At 41.9% G+C, this 14,776-nt stretch overlaps 1 protein-coding gene across 3 annotated transcripts in view; it reads left to right on the top strand.

Moving 5' to 3' along the window:
* Window positions 1-362: 362 nt before the first annotated feature.
* MFSD6 (major facilitator superfamily domain containing 6) overlaps window positions 363-14,776 on the top strand; it is a 91,000-nt gene continuing 76,586 nt past the window's right edge. The window contains exon 1 of one of the 3 annotated variants that reach the window (XM_054476787.2): window positions 363-636. The gene's annotated coding sequence lies outside the window, so the exon portion shown is untranslated. Of the gene's footprint in view, window positions 1,197-14,776 lie in introns of all 3 variants that reach the window. The other 2 variants (XM_054476785.2, XM_054476786.2) reach the window with 2 other exon arrangements.

Here is a 14,776-nt window from a genome sequence, read left to right on the forward strand (position 1 = left end):
GTGCCACTTAAAAGGCGCTCAAGGAATAAGGGATGTTAGTACATTTTCCCCCACCTTTCCTGGCCCGCACTCATTGCCTGGGGGCTCAGCGGGAGCCGCGTGGGGGCGGGGGGTGGGGGGTGCGGTAGGGATGGAGCCTCGCCCAGTGCTTTCGCCTCTTCAGCGCGCTCCCCCGGCCCGGCTGGGTTCAGGGGTCCCTCCGGGCCGCCGGGGCGGGCTGGAGGCCGGGAGCGGGCAGTCGACGCATCCGCCGCCGCCGCAGGAGGCGGAGCGCTGCACCTGGCGGCTGGTCCTCAGCGCCCGGCCCTGAAACGGGTCCAGCCGGTAGTGAGCGGCGGCGGCGGCGACTGGGAGGCCCGGGCCGGGGAGGAGGAGGAGCCGCAGCGGGAGAGAAGGTCGCGCCGGCGGGAGCGCTGGGCCCTCCGCCTCCGTCCTCCGTGGCCCCACCCGGTCCGCATCCCTCGCCTCGCCGCGCCCCGCCCAGCCCGCCGCAGCCCCCGAGGAGCGCGCGAGCAGCCCGGGATGGTGCGCGCTGCCCCGACAGCCGCCGCCCCGGGGCCCCGAGCCGCCGCCCCGCGCTCCGGGGACAGGGCTCCCCGCGCCCCGCGCAGCTGAGCGCTGCTGCCGCCGCAGCAGGTGAGTCGGGCCTGGCTTGCGGAGAAGGGGCTCGCAGACCCGCCCTGGCCTCCCCCGCCCCGGACGGGCCCAGCCGGAGGGCGGGTAGGCACCTCAGCCGCGCACACCTGCTGCCGGGAAAGGGGCTTCGGGGCCGGGGCTCGGAGCCGAGCGTGCGCCGCTGTCTCCGCTCGGGCCTCGCTCGCCCGCCGCTCCCTCCCTCCCTCCTTCCCTCCCCCGGCTCCCGTGTCGGGTGTCATCTTTGTGGGGTGCTGGGGGAGGCTGCCGCCTGCGCCCCCAGTGCGCCCGGTGCTGGCAGCACTTCCGCAAACGTAATTGGAGTCGGGAAAACAAAGGCGCTGCCCAGGGAGCCCTCGTCGGGCGCCCACAGCTGCTGCCGCGGCTGGGGACGGGGGGTGGGCGCCGATGCCCGGATCCTCCTCCGCCCAGGCCGACCCGCGCCCTCGCCGTAAACATCCCTGGGAAAAAGGAGGAGGTGAGAACCTCCACACAGCCCCAGTGACAAGGACGTGGCCACTTGTGTGGCAGGAGGAGGAAATTGACAACGTCTGCCCTCCCAGGTTAATAAATACGGAAAAAAAATACCTCTGCTCTGCCTGCCACCATCCTAGCAGACATCCCCCACCTCGTGCTTTACTTCCACTTGGTCTAACATGTCTCTGGAGCCCTTTTGAGATACTACTGGGGGTTGCTGGTCTTCCTGGGTCATATTTATTGCCCATAGAGCAATTTTCCTGCAAATTTAGGTAAGATGGTGGAAAATTACAAACGCAACTTTCCCCGTCGTTAATCCCATCCCCACATGGACAGACAGGTGGGTTAATTACCCTTATGCATTCGCAACCACCGACGTTTCTTTTCATCCCAAAAAGATTGAATAAGCACCTCACAGAACTACTGGAACATATAATACCTTGCTTATTAGTGTGCAAAAGACTTAAAGAGTTGGGGTTCTAATCCCAACTGGTATTTAAATAGCTGTGTGTCCTTGGGCATGTCACATCTTCCTGAACCCCAGTTTTCTCACATGGAAAAGAGGATGGTTGGATATTATAGTGGCCAAAATTTCCACTAATCCTTCTAGAAGTCCATGATTTTCTAGAAATCTAACCTCTTAAGTATAGATGAATGTGAAGGGTGGGTGGACATACAGTTGACTAAAATATGTAATAAAAGGAGATGTGTACTTGGTAGGTCCTTTCCCCAAGACGTGGGCACTAGCCAGCTAAAAGTGTATGCATCTGTTTTAGCCTTGTTAAGTAAAAGAGGATAGGATCCTCCTCTTTGGGAAGCTTGGCTTTTGACACGTCAAGCTGCTAGCACAGGTGGAGGATATTGTCAGTTGTTTATTGATAGTCACATGGCTTTTATTTATCACAAGGTGTAAGTAAAATTTAGGATTGCTTAGGGGAAGGATGGGACATTGTTAATGAGCCCAGTGCAGGATGCTCTGGGGAAATAGGAGGAGAGAGCATCACTTCAATAATGCATTAAAGCTACTAAGTAGTTGTGTATCCTTCATGTTTACAGCAGCTTATTTCTAAGGGACTTTCCATGTCTATACAAATAAATATAAAAGCGTGAAGGCAAATAAAACACAAAGACAAAAAGCAGAGTTCATAGGTATTTGGTGGTGTGGGTATTGGATCACCAATTCCGTCATATATAGTGTCTGGACTATTAACAGTATTAAGGCATTTTTTTGGGTACTTATTATGTTCAAGACACCATCTTAAACATTTAATATCTCAATCTCTGTAAGATAAATCTTTCCCCTAGTTCTGTGCATGACAAAAAGGAAGCTCAGAAGGGTTAAGCAACTTACACAAACCACATAATCAGTAAGAGGTAGAGTTAAATTTGACCTCATGTTTCTGGCTCCAAAGCCCAGGAAATTTCCACATGGTGTTCCTCCCTAATCAGAGCCCATTAAGTCTCTCCACCTACGCAGATGCCTTCCTTAGCTTCGTGCCTTTGAAAATTAACTTGATTTCAATGTACATGTATTACTTATGTTAACATTTAGCCATGTAGGATAATTTATATATTTATTACGTATGTATATTAATGTGTGTATGTTTACCCTTTTGTCCTCACCAGTTATAGATTGAAGGCAGTATGAGGCTGACAGTTTTCTTTGTTTTACTTCCTTTGACAGCAAATCTTAATTTGGCAATCTCATTGTAGGGAAAGGAAGAAATACGATAAATGTGTGTCTGCTAGCTATTTTGTACATTGGCTGAAAAATCAAGATGCTGTATATTAAATGAAAAAAATGGCCGGGCAAGGTGGCTCATGCCTGTAATCCCAGCACTTTGGGAGGCCGAGGCAGGTGGATCATGAAGTCAGGAGTTCAAGACCAGCCTGGCCAAGATGGTGAAACCCCATCTGTAATAAAAATACAAAAATTAGCTGAGTGTGGTGGTGGGTGCCTGGAATCCCAGCTACTCAGGAGGCTGAGGCAGAGAATTGCTTGAACCCGGGAGGCGGAGGTTGCAGTGAGCTGAGATCGCGCCACTGCACTCCAGCCTGGGCAACAGAGCGAGATTCTATCTCAAAAAAAAGAAAAAAAAAAAAACTAGCTTCAGAAGAAATTTATATACATTTGTTTAAACCTGCATACAGGCACACATACGCCTTTTTGTCCCCAAACAGTTGACAGTAGTTTTGTTTTTTGTTTTTTGTTTTTTTTTTTTTTTTTTGCAGACAGAGTCTTGCTCTGTCGCCAGGCTGGAGTGCAGTGGCTCGATCTTGGCCCACTGCAACCTCCGCCTCCCGGGTTCAAACTATTCTCCTGCCTCAGCCTCCCGAGTAGCTGGGATTACAGGCACATGCCACCAGGCTCAGCTAATTTTTATTTTTTTAGTAGAGACGGGGTTTCATCATGTTGGCCAGGATGGTCTCCATCTCCTGACCTTGTGATTCCCTTGCCTAGGCCTCCCAAAGTGCTGGGATTACAGGCATGAGCCACTGCGCCCAGCCGACAGTGGCTATCTTCAGGAAGTGAGACAAGATGGAGAAAAGAGGATGTTTTTGCTTTTTACCTTATAAAGTTATGTTTGGGCTTAAAATTTTGTTTTTGGAACAAGCGTGTGTTCTCTTATTATGTAAACTAAAAAGGAAAACAAAAGAAGACTAGAATTAATTGATTTTATAACAATCCAAAGTAAGATAAAATTGAATGTGCCTAAACTCTAATGTTAGGGAAGTGAAATGAGACTGAGGAGATCAAAGTGAAAGGTGGCATACTGAGAACCGGGGGGCAAAGGGTAAAGAGTCTCAGGTGACTGGCTTTTACTTTTTCTAATAGTAACTGTAGCATATTCTACAACTCCTCAGTTTTCCTCCTCAATAAGAATGCTTTGGAGCGTATACAATTTATCTGCTTGATTAGGGGTGATAAGAATTTCTTTCTTCCTGGTCTTGCTAGTGGTGGCTGTCTTTGGAAGCATGACTGTTCTGTACAGAACAATCTGGTAGAAGGTAGGAGTTGGAGAAACCAGTTTACCTGCTGTGTCATCTCATGAAATTATGGCATTCTGGATGACTTTAGGTATAATTATTTTTAGTAACAATTTAGGAGCAGCAAGTTATCATAAAGTTAAACTAATCTGATGCATATGTACTTGTTAAATACACTCCTATAGTTCTATCCAATTCTATGTAAAATTAACTAAAACCACTGCTTAGAATCCTTAAAAATTAATACATTTCCCTGCCCAGACTTAGAAATCCAGAGCCATAATACATTCAGACTTTTCAGAATCAAGAAAACACATGCTTAAACTTGGTTAATTATCATTGTGGTAGTAGGTAATCTTGAGAAAAAGGGAATTGTAAAAGTATTTTACAGAAGAGATATTCTCACAATTTTAGGTATTATCCAACATTTCATTTTAGGTTTTAATTATGTTTTAGGCAGAAGGAAATCTCCATCTTTTAATTTAGGAAACTTTGTTCAATAGGTTATCTTTAAAGGCAGAAATCAAGTGCAAAGTCCTACCCTACCTACTACAAGGCCAGTTTGGGTAAAATTTCTTCCTCAAACTCAACTAACATGGCATTTCCCTGGGCATAGCATTTTTGATTCCTGGGAAAAGCAAACAAACACATCTGATGTAAATTCTGTGTGGGGCAATGAAAACACCTTAATGCCTCCACCAAGAACATTTCCTTTGAGTTTATAATTCCTCCATGTTTAGTTATCCAACATTAGCTGTCTGTTCCCATTTACTCTACTGGCATTTTGGGGGTGAGAGGGGCTTGTGTCAGCCTGATTTGTTTTCCTAAATTCTGAATGATACGTTATCCAGTACTTAGCCCCACTGCTGGATTCAGTAACATTTGCTTTGTAGCTGTTTTTGATTGCCCACATTTGGATGATATTTATTTACTGTTTTTGCAAAATGGCATTGTCTCAAGTTGGCTGGGCAACTTTTGGAAACTACCAGAGTCATTTGTTCAGACAAGTGATGTTTGATTTGTTGGTGCAGGGGCCAAAACAGAAAAGCCAACCAAATAATAAATAATTACAAACGTGGAACACCTAAACCTTGAGCCTATATGTTAGTATGTGTCTGCTATAGTTACTGGTTGCTATGTTATGGCTTTAAAAAGAGCACACCCTCCCAAACCCCCACGTCTACTTCAGCACCAACAAAAACTACATCCCAATGTTGTATGTATTCAAAGTAGCCTCTCCCTGCCTTGATCCATTATGATGTAAATCTAGCTGAGCCACGTGTTGATGATTATGTTGAAGAGATGTGAGTGAGAGTTCTGTATTACCTTGTGACCTGGTGGTTCTGCTGCATTTTAGGATGGGAGGGGTGGGGTAGAATGGGAGAGAATAGGCCAAAGATGGGAAGAAATTCAGACCCTTAAAAAACCATGTTCAAGAGATGTGGAAAAAAATTGAATTAAGGGGGGCAGAGACATCTTTCTTTGACATTTGTTGTGGGGCATGTTTTAGAATGGGAGACCAATTCAGGAAACATTTGGCAAGTACAAAACAGGAAAGGCCGACTCTGAATGACTCTGAGGAAATGTTTGGAAGCATTTTGATCTGAGACCAAGAGTGGGATGGGGGAAAGACAGGGAAAGACAGGGACACTATGAATCAGCAGTGGGCAGAGTGAGCTCTGGTGTGTGGCTTTGAGGAGGATAAAAAGGAGGAACTGGTGCTGCCTGAACAAGCCCGATGTGTGGGTTAACCGCGCCAAAGGAAAGTGAGTGATGAGCCTGGACTGGTAGTTAGCAGTCTGTGTTGGTTATGTAGAGAGACCTTCCTCCACAGGCAGGTACACTCCACTCTACATGGGGCCTGCTCTCTCTGAGCTCCAATAAACCAATGTACCGTGAGCCCTGCTATACTGTGGGGTGAAGAGGAGAGACATGGCAGGCAGGGCCCAGGATTCCAGGAGAAACTGAGCACTGGAGCAGTGGCAGGAGTGGGTCCCTGTGAGTCATGCTGGGAATTCTTAACTGTTCAGGGCACTTTTAGGGACAAAGTTAAGGTAGAACATACTTGGCCTCAAAGTACACAAGGTTTCTGTCATGTAGAGCAAAGGAAGAAGCCACCACACCAAACACATAAAGCAGAATCATACAAAGTGACATGCATGCTGCTGCCTATGACTTTTAAGAAGTACTGTGTTCCTGGGGCCTGTCTGGGGGGTGGGGTGGCAGGGGGAGGGAGAGCATCAGGATAAATAACTAATACATGTGGGGCTTAATACCTAGGTGATGGGTTGGTAGGTGCTGCAAAACACCATGGCACACGTTTGCCTATGTAACAAACCCGCATGTCCTGCACATGTGTCCTGGAACATAAAATAAAGAAGTGCTGTGTTCTTGATTAACATGCTCCAATCCAGCAAAGGCAAGCTTCTTTAGCTATTATGGAGTGCCTTTCTTAATTCTATTTCAAAATCATGCCTGTGCAGTTGTGTTTAACTAATGAACAAATATGCCCCAATTCACATTTATAAGGGAGTTTAAATAAAAGACTTTATTATCATTCTTTTGAATGAGTAAACATGACACATTTCAGTTTTATTTTCTGTGTAATGAGGCTCCCTGTAAAAGGTGTGCATATCTTTTAAGTGTCTCAGAGTCCTTGTGACAGTCCCTTTCAATTCCGTATACTGGGAAGCACAAGGCATTAGATGAATGATCAGACCTCAGTTTAGTAACTCTAATTTTTCAAGAACTCTGGGAACAAGGACATCCCAATTGTCACTCAAATGTTTTATATTTAAAATAATTCCTTTTTAAATATGTATTTTTAAAGTGATAAATAATAATTTTTTAAAAATCCAGCCAAGTATAAGAAAAAAATTAAGTAAGTCCTAATTTTACTACTTAGAGATAATCCCTGATAACATTTTGGTGTCATTTTCATCGAGTCTTTTTCTAGAATACATTTTATTTGAGCTACATAGATTTACAAATATAAACTGTACTATATCTAGAGGTTTGTGTCCTGCTCTTTCATTTAACATGATGCATTTTCCCATGTAGTTAAGTTCTATTTTCCCATGATATGGATATAAGATTTTATTTTTCTCTATAGCTTATCTACCTATTTTCACCATAACTTATTTAACTGTCCTTATTATTGATCACTTACTTTGTTTCAGTTGTGATTATTGTGAAAACTCTTGCAATAAAAATCTTTACATTTAAGTCTTTGCTTTTCAGAAAGTTTTATGTTTTTACTCTCAGTGAATGAGACAGTGCCTGTCAATTCTCATACTCACCAGCATTGAATATTTCCATTTTAAAAATTATTGGTATGGTATGTATGTTAAAGTATCTATCTTTTTTATTTTTATTTGTTTACAGACAGGGTCTCTCTCAGTTACCCAGGCCGGAGTGCAGTGGTGTGATCCTAGCTCACTGCAGCCTTGAACTCCTGGGCTCAAGTGATTCTCCTGCCTTGGCCTCCTGGGTAGCTAAAACTACAGGTGTGAACCACCATGCCTGACTCATTAAAAAAAAATTGTAGACATGGGATCTTGCTTTGTTGCCCATGCTGGTCTTGAACTCCTGGCTTCAAGCGATCCTCCCGCCTCTGTCTCCCAAAGTGCTGGGATTACAGATGTGAGCCACTGTGCTCAGCCACTTTTTCCTTCTATGGGCTAAGTAGTAAACCTTTTTCTGAAAGTAATTATATCATTAGAATTGATAGCTTATGGTAATTCTCAAGTTATCAGAACCCTAACCGCAAAATAAAACAATTTTAGATTACATATATGGGAACGTACTAAGGATATAAATTATTCTTTTAGACTATAGCACATTTAGGGGATGTAAGTAAAAATAACTATCATAGTCCAGGACTATAGGAAAATGTAGTATAAACCTTGAGATCTATATTCTGGTCTCAGTTGTAAACTCATAAAAGGTCTGAGAAAGAAGCACCCACACATTTCTGTTTAAACTGCCTTGTCTTGTGTGTAGATTGTGCTTTATTTAACCCTCTTAACTTCCTCAGTGTCTAATAGTGTTGGATAGCTCTGTAATGTGAACTGTTACTTGTTCCTCCCGCTGGGCTTGTTCTAAGACAGGAAGCTTATTTGAAAGGTAGAAGGAAATGAAGTTCTGGGGCCTGCTTCAAATTTATATTATAAATTATGCTATATTGGCACAATATTTAATCAGGAGTCTAAAACTAATAAATAGGAATCTGCTTCATGATGGCTGATAAGGTCTGAGGAACCTAAATTATAAATTTTTAATTGACATTTGATTATTTTCTTCCACAAAGTGAAAGTGAAAATCTAGTTGGTCTTTATTACTAAAGCCATCTTTATGGTTATAAGCTATTTCCTCCAACCCTTAAGAGATCAAAATAATTTGTTCCTTTTTCACCCTGTTAGCAGGTTGAAAGGAAATGTTAGAGAGGATTTCAGGTCCTTTCTTTCAGATTTATGATGTTACAAATATGAGTAAAATGTTTCTACAGAATATTTTAAGTGAATAGTTATTTCTTTCCTGGAGATAATGAATTATCATTCCAGTCCATATTACAATAGTGTGTTCTCCAGTGAACCAGTGCCTCACAGTCCCTCATCAGGCTGTAGACATGAAAACAGACATGAACATAAATTCATGAGCACAGATGGATAAAATGCTAGCCTAGTTCAAGGGTGGTGCCAAATAATTCTGGGAAAAGTGCTTTTGGCATAATTGCAAAATAAGACCCAGAGTTTTAATGAAATATCTGGAATAAAACTACAACTACCACCAACACCAAATGTTCGTATGTTGCTTTTAGATTAATAGAATGCTTTCTCATGCTTTATTTCATTTAAGCTCTAGAACCCTTCTGGGAGTTAATTGACTTAAGTTTGTATGGAAAAGGAGGCTTAAAGAGGCACTGATTTATCAAAGCCAGGGGGATGCAACTGGGACTTCTTTTGACTCTACTTCCTAAAATTAATTTTTGATCACATTAAACTTTAATAAAAATTTATATGTTTATTGTCATCGGGTGCTTGTCAAAATAAACAGTATTGAGAGCTTACAGGGGTAAAGGGCATTATGTTATGTTCTAGATTCCTCCCTCAAGGGGTATACAGTCTTGTTGGGCAGATGAGATATCTGTAAAAAGATAGCAATAAAATTACCTATAAATCCTATAGTAGATGTGAGAACAATCTCTAGAAGTAGAGGAAGGAGTCAGGAAAATGTTTCAAGTGTATTCTATTTCTAGATGTTATGAAAGGTCCCATTAGATATAGTGAATTCATAAAGTACTGTTTGTTCTGAAATGATACCATCACAAGACTTCAGTACTGGATCATTAGCGATAAGATCAGTACACCAAAATAAAAGTTCAAATGTTGGGAAATCCTTAGCAAGGTTGCAGTAGCAAAACCCTGCCAATCTATTCATCCTTTAAGACTGGCTCGAGGCCCCATCCCACAGACCCTCTGTGTACATCACCTGTGCTTGCTCCTGTTTGAACATTTAGCATAGGGTGTTGTGATTGTGTGTGCCCCCGTCTTCTTCTCACCTCTGGGTGTCATGACAGGGACTGTGTGGCCTCCAGCATGTGTCCTACCTACTAGTGGGTGCTCGATCTATAGCTGTAGGGTTTTTTTGGTTGTTCAAATGTATGTCTTTTTTTCAGTATAATTCCATTGTATTTTGTGTTCTGTCGTCCCTCAGCCTGGTATTCAAGGCCCTGTGCCATCTGTTGCTGTCTGGGTGGCCTCATATGCCCTTTAGTCCTGGGATAAATCTTTTACGGATCCTCTGCTGCCTTTTCTTTCCTCTTCCCTGGAATAGTTTTCCCACTCATCTTTGCCTAAGTGAATCCTGCCCATCTTTCAGAGTTCAGTTTAAGCCCCTCGTTTTCTTGACAACCCCTGTCTGAAGTATGGACACCCTACTTGGAACTCCAGAAGCATGCACCTATTGTCCTAATATCTTTTAGTTAATAAATTATATAGGGCTATGTGGCTTTTCTTCCATTATTATTCTGACTTTTCATTTAACCCTTTAGTGGTGTGTGTGTGTGTGTGTGAGAGAGAGAGAGAGAGAGAGCAAGAGAGAGAGAGATGTGTTTTAGGCTTATCTTGTCAATGATACAGCAAGTCTTTGAGGCCTAAGACCTAACTTTTGGCATCCCTGTCTCATAGCTGTACAGTGCATTGAGAGTCAGTACCTGCTAAGAGCAGCACTGCTACTCATTCCCTATGTGACTTTGGGCTGGTTATTTGCCTTCTCTGTGCCACAGTTTCCTCATCGGTAAAACTGGGAAAGGAATCGTTTCCACCCCAGAGGACTGTTGTGAGTATTAAATGAGTTAATACACGCTAGGTTCATAGCAAGTGTTACTCAAGTGTTATTGTATTGTAGTTGGTAATAATATGATAGTATAATCCACTGCCCTGTTAAAGTGCAAATATGTTATCAAGATGGGGCAACCAAGGTTGTGGATCAGCTTGCTTGTGATCTAGCAGTCAGGTTTTACTAGGAGCCTTGGAAAGGCCCACCAAGAATGACCAGAGTGGTTGGGTGCAGTGGCCCACACCTGTAATTCTAGCACTTTAGGAGGCTGAGGCAAATGGATCACTTGAGCCCAGGAGTTCAAGACCAGCCTGGGCAACATAGTGAGACCCTGTCTCTACAAACAACTAAAAAGAATAGCCAAGAGTGGTGGTGTGTGCCTGTAGTCCCAGCTACTTGGGAGGCTGAGGTGGGAGGATCACTTGAGCCCAGGAGGTCAAGGCTGTGGTGAGCTGTGATTGTGCCACTGCACTCCAGCCTGGGGGACAGAAGGAACCCCTGTCTAAGAAAAACAAAAAACAAAACAAAACAAAACGAATAACAAGGGTGCCAGGTTCTAGTTTCTGGGAGGAGTTTCTATCCCAGTGGAATGCTGCTAGTAGCAGCTCTGGGGAGCCCATGGGCAGTGTTGAATGCCTGGAGGGCTCAAGCTGGAAACTGGGCTGACAGGACTCAGACCAGTTTTGTTTCTTTCATCATTTGGCTTTGCCATAAAGGAACCATGTCAAAATACCCTGAAAAGAAGAGGAAGATTCCAAAGTAGTCATTCATCTTTGCACAGATCAGTGCCCTTGTAGCCTGTGTAACTGTTATAAAACTAACCTTATATATTTTTTTCGTGACATTGGCTAAATGTCTAGCAGATGCTAAAGCAATCCTGATGGAAAAAAAAAAATCTATGGGAATTGACCTTGCACACTGTGTCTCTGGAAAAAGCTCTATCCTGGAAGAAGCTGGGGGTTGAACTGAATGTTCGAGTGCAGTGTGTGAATACCTAGATTCTAACGCTCTTTTACAGTAGCTTCCCTGTGTCTATACTGGTCATAATTGCAGCAGTATGTTAGAGTCCAGCTCTGGGACTCACGTTTCCCAAAGCCATTGAGAATGTTGGCCAATAACAGTTGACAAGACAGAGCTAGCTGCAAGGGTTTGAAAAGTCGATTTCCCTGCTTTGCAGCTTCAGCCCTCGTCACCAGGCAACACTGAGTTATGATGGCCATGGCACAAGGAAGAGTATCCCTTCTGTGGTATCCAGGGATTGTTTCCTCTCCATCACTGATAATTATGTCACTGCTATGTTATAGCACACATTCTCATCATGTTTGTAAATCTAACCTTTGGCAATTATTCCAAATATTGTATTCGATCTCAGGGTTTCTTTCTTCAAAAGTTGAATCCATTTTCATACTCTCATATATTTGCGGATAACTCAATATATGTTTGAGCAGTTTTAATTCAAATACATAATGAAGAAAGCTATCAGTTTTAACAAGAATGATTTCATTGCCTCTCATCAATAATTCAGAAATACCTGCTATTTGAATGACTCAGTGTAGGTACTGGTAGCATAGCTTTCCAGGTTTTAGAAGTCTGTGTTATATTTTCACAATAGTCGTATTGATTACTATCATTAGACTGTGCCAGGTGAGAAGACTTCTGCTTTCCTAAAAAGTAAACAAAGCCTTCCTTATCTGATTAGGATTAACTGCAAACCTGCACTAGAGAATATTTCCCAGAAAAGATCATAAAGTTAATTCTGTATATAATTTGAAATGTCTTCTTAACTCTATGTTTTCAAGTTTCTTTTTTTTAAAAAGCATTAAGACTCAGACATTAAAAACAAAATATTAACTGAATTGATTCATGTTCATTGCCCACTGTCTTAGTTTGCTCAGGCTGCTATAACAAAATACCATATATAGACAGGGTTACTTGAACCACGGTTTATTTCTCACAGTTCTGGAGACCGAGAAGTCCAACATCAAGGTGCAAGTAGACTCTGTTCCTGTTGAGGGCCCTCTTCCTGGCTACCAGATAGCCACCTTCTTGCTATGTGGGTACAGAGAGAGTTGCCTCCTCTTATAAGGGCATTAATCACATCAAAAAGGTCCTATCTCATGACCTCTTCTCAACCTAATTACCTCCAAACAGGGCTACCTCCAAATACCATCATATTGGGGTTTAGGGCTCTAACTTATTAATTTTGGAGGGGCTGTAGACATTTAGCCCATATCAACCTCTCAATAAACAAAATCTCCTTTCACTTTATAAACAGATTGTCTCATCCAGCATATAAATATTTTTACTACTCTTTGTACTTGTTCTGTCATTCCTTATGACAAATTAAATATCCACTTCAGCCAAAGATGCCCTACATTGGGATATACTTGTTTTTGGTTTCTTTTTGTCCCTGATCCTGTGATGACACTTTATTTATTATGCTTTATTTCATAACTGTGTTTATGTGATTTCTCCATGTTTTGGTTCCTTTTCACCAAAATCTAAATATGGCCTGAAAATATTGAGTAAAAAAAAAAAGACCTGAGTTTAACAGTTTTGTTTGTCTTTTGAGATTTGAAATTCATATAAAAGTTACTGAGTATGACATTTATATATGGGATACTGAATGTCATATTACAGAAACATTTCCATAACGACTTTGTATTTGTTGATACTGTGAGAACTACTTAACATCTGGACTTATGTAACCAGAGAAACCTTGTGTAACCTTATGATACTCAAAAATCATTTGCATAAGGTGGAGAGGAGAGAATATTTTGGGAGAAAGTCACTCATCAAGGTTTACATCAATATCTTAATGTAAGATATTTCCATTTTTGAATTAGCATATGGGCATCAGTTCTTCATAATCACTTGGACAATTCAGGAAATTATGCCTGTTAAAGAGGACTTTGTGTCCTCTGATCTACCTGGTGAAGATTCAGCCAATGATTTAGGTAGAATAATTAATTAAAGTTCATTCTAAGGCCCCTGATTAGAATTGATGCAGTCAGACATTCTGTACAACTCTGAAAAATGTTTAGTCAGTGATAGAAGGGTGTTAGTAGTTGGCTTTAATGTCGTTTGTAAAGACAAAACCCACATGACTGCATATTTCTTTCTTAGTTTTTATTTTTAAAATGAGAGTTATAGATGTATGAAGTTAAAAAAATGAACATGTTTACAAGGTTTGTTACCAACCAGAACAAAAAAAACAGACTTCTGTGCTCTTTTTATTTCTCCTCCCAGAGGCAACTACTTTTTCTGCATTTATTTTGATATTCACCTATTTATTTATTTGAGACAGGTCTCGCCCTGTCACCCAGGCTGAGTGCAGTGGTATGATCATAGCTCACCGTTCTGGGCACCTCAGTCTCCCAAGTAGCTAGGACTGTAAGCATGTACCACCATACCTGGCTAACTTAAAAAAATTTTTTTTTTAAAGATGGGATCTCGCTATGTTGCCCAGACTGATTTTGAACTCCTGACCTCAATTGATCCTCTTGCCTTGGCCTCCCAAAATAGTAGGATTATCACCTGTATGTCTTTAAATAAAATTCTTGTATCTGTATTTCTTGACTTTAATTTTATTTAAAGACACTAGATAATGTCTAGTGTCTTCCCACTATGGAAGAAACCGAGTTAACTCTCTCTTCTGCTCCTGACTGTCTAATGAGAAAGCCTAACTTTCTCATTTCTCTGACTTCCCAATGTAGCTATAAGGCAATTTTGGTTAGTTCAGTATTGCATTTGTATGAGTGTGTAATCATAACAGAGACATGTAGTAAACTGCATTTTTTCTTTTTCTATACAACTCTTTGTTTTCTTGTAGTGTTCTGTTTATTTAACTTTCTCTGTATTTATCAGTTATTCATCCCTGAATGTTTCACCAGCCATCTAAATTTCCTCTTAGGACATTCAGGTGTATTGGTATTCTACCAGTGTCATTTTTCTGACGGTCTCTCCTGAAACCTTCAGTCCTATTCCCACTAGACTGGTGGCCCTTGTGTCTGGTGCAAAGCTGTCATCCTGAGATCTCCAGTTCTATCATCCCTGTATTCCTGTTGCTTCTCTCCCATGTTAGATCTCTTATTTCCTGTATCCCATGTCTGTCTTTCGCTTGATTTATCCTTTTGTTCTGGTGGAACACAACCTGAGAAAGGGTACGTAAGAGATAAATTGTGTGAGAAATTGCATGTGTAAAATGTCTTTATTTCACCCATAAACTCAACTAATAATTTGGCTACATATAGATTGTGATGATGTTGTTGAGATATCTGAAGCCATTCTCATTTCTGATGCTTATTATGTGAAATATTTTATACTCTGAAAGTTTGTA

Source organism: Pongo pygmaeus, chromosome 11 (assembly GCF_028885625.2).
Source record: "Pongo pygmaeus isolate AG05252 chromosome 11, NHGRI_mPonPyg2-v2.0_pri, whole genome shotgun sequence".
Taxonomy (NCBI): Eukaryota; Metazoa; Chordata; class Mammalia; order Primates; family Hominidae; genus Pongo; species Pongo pygmaeus.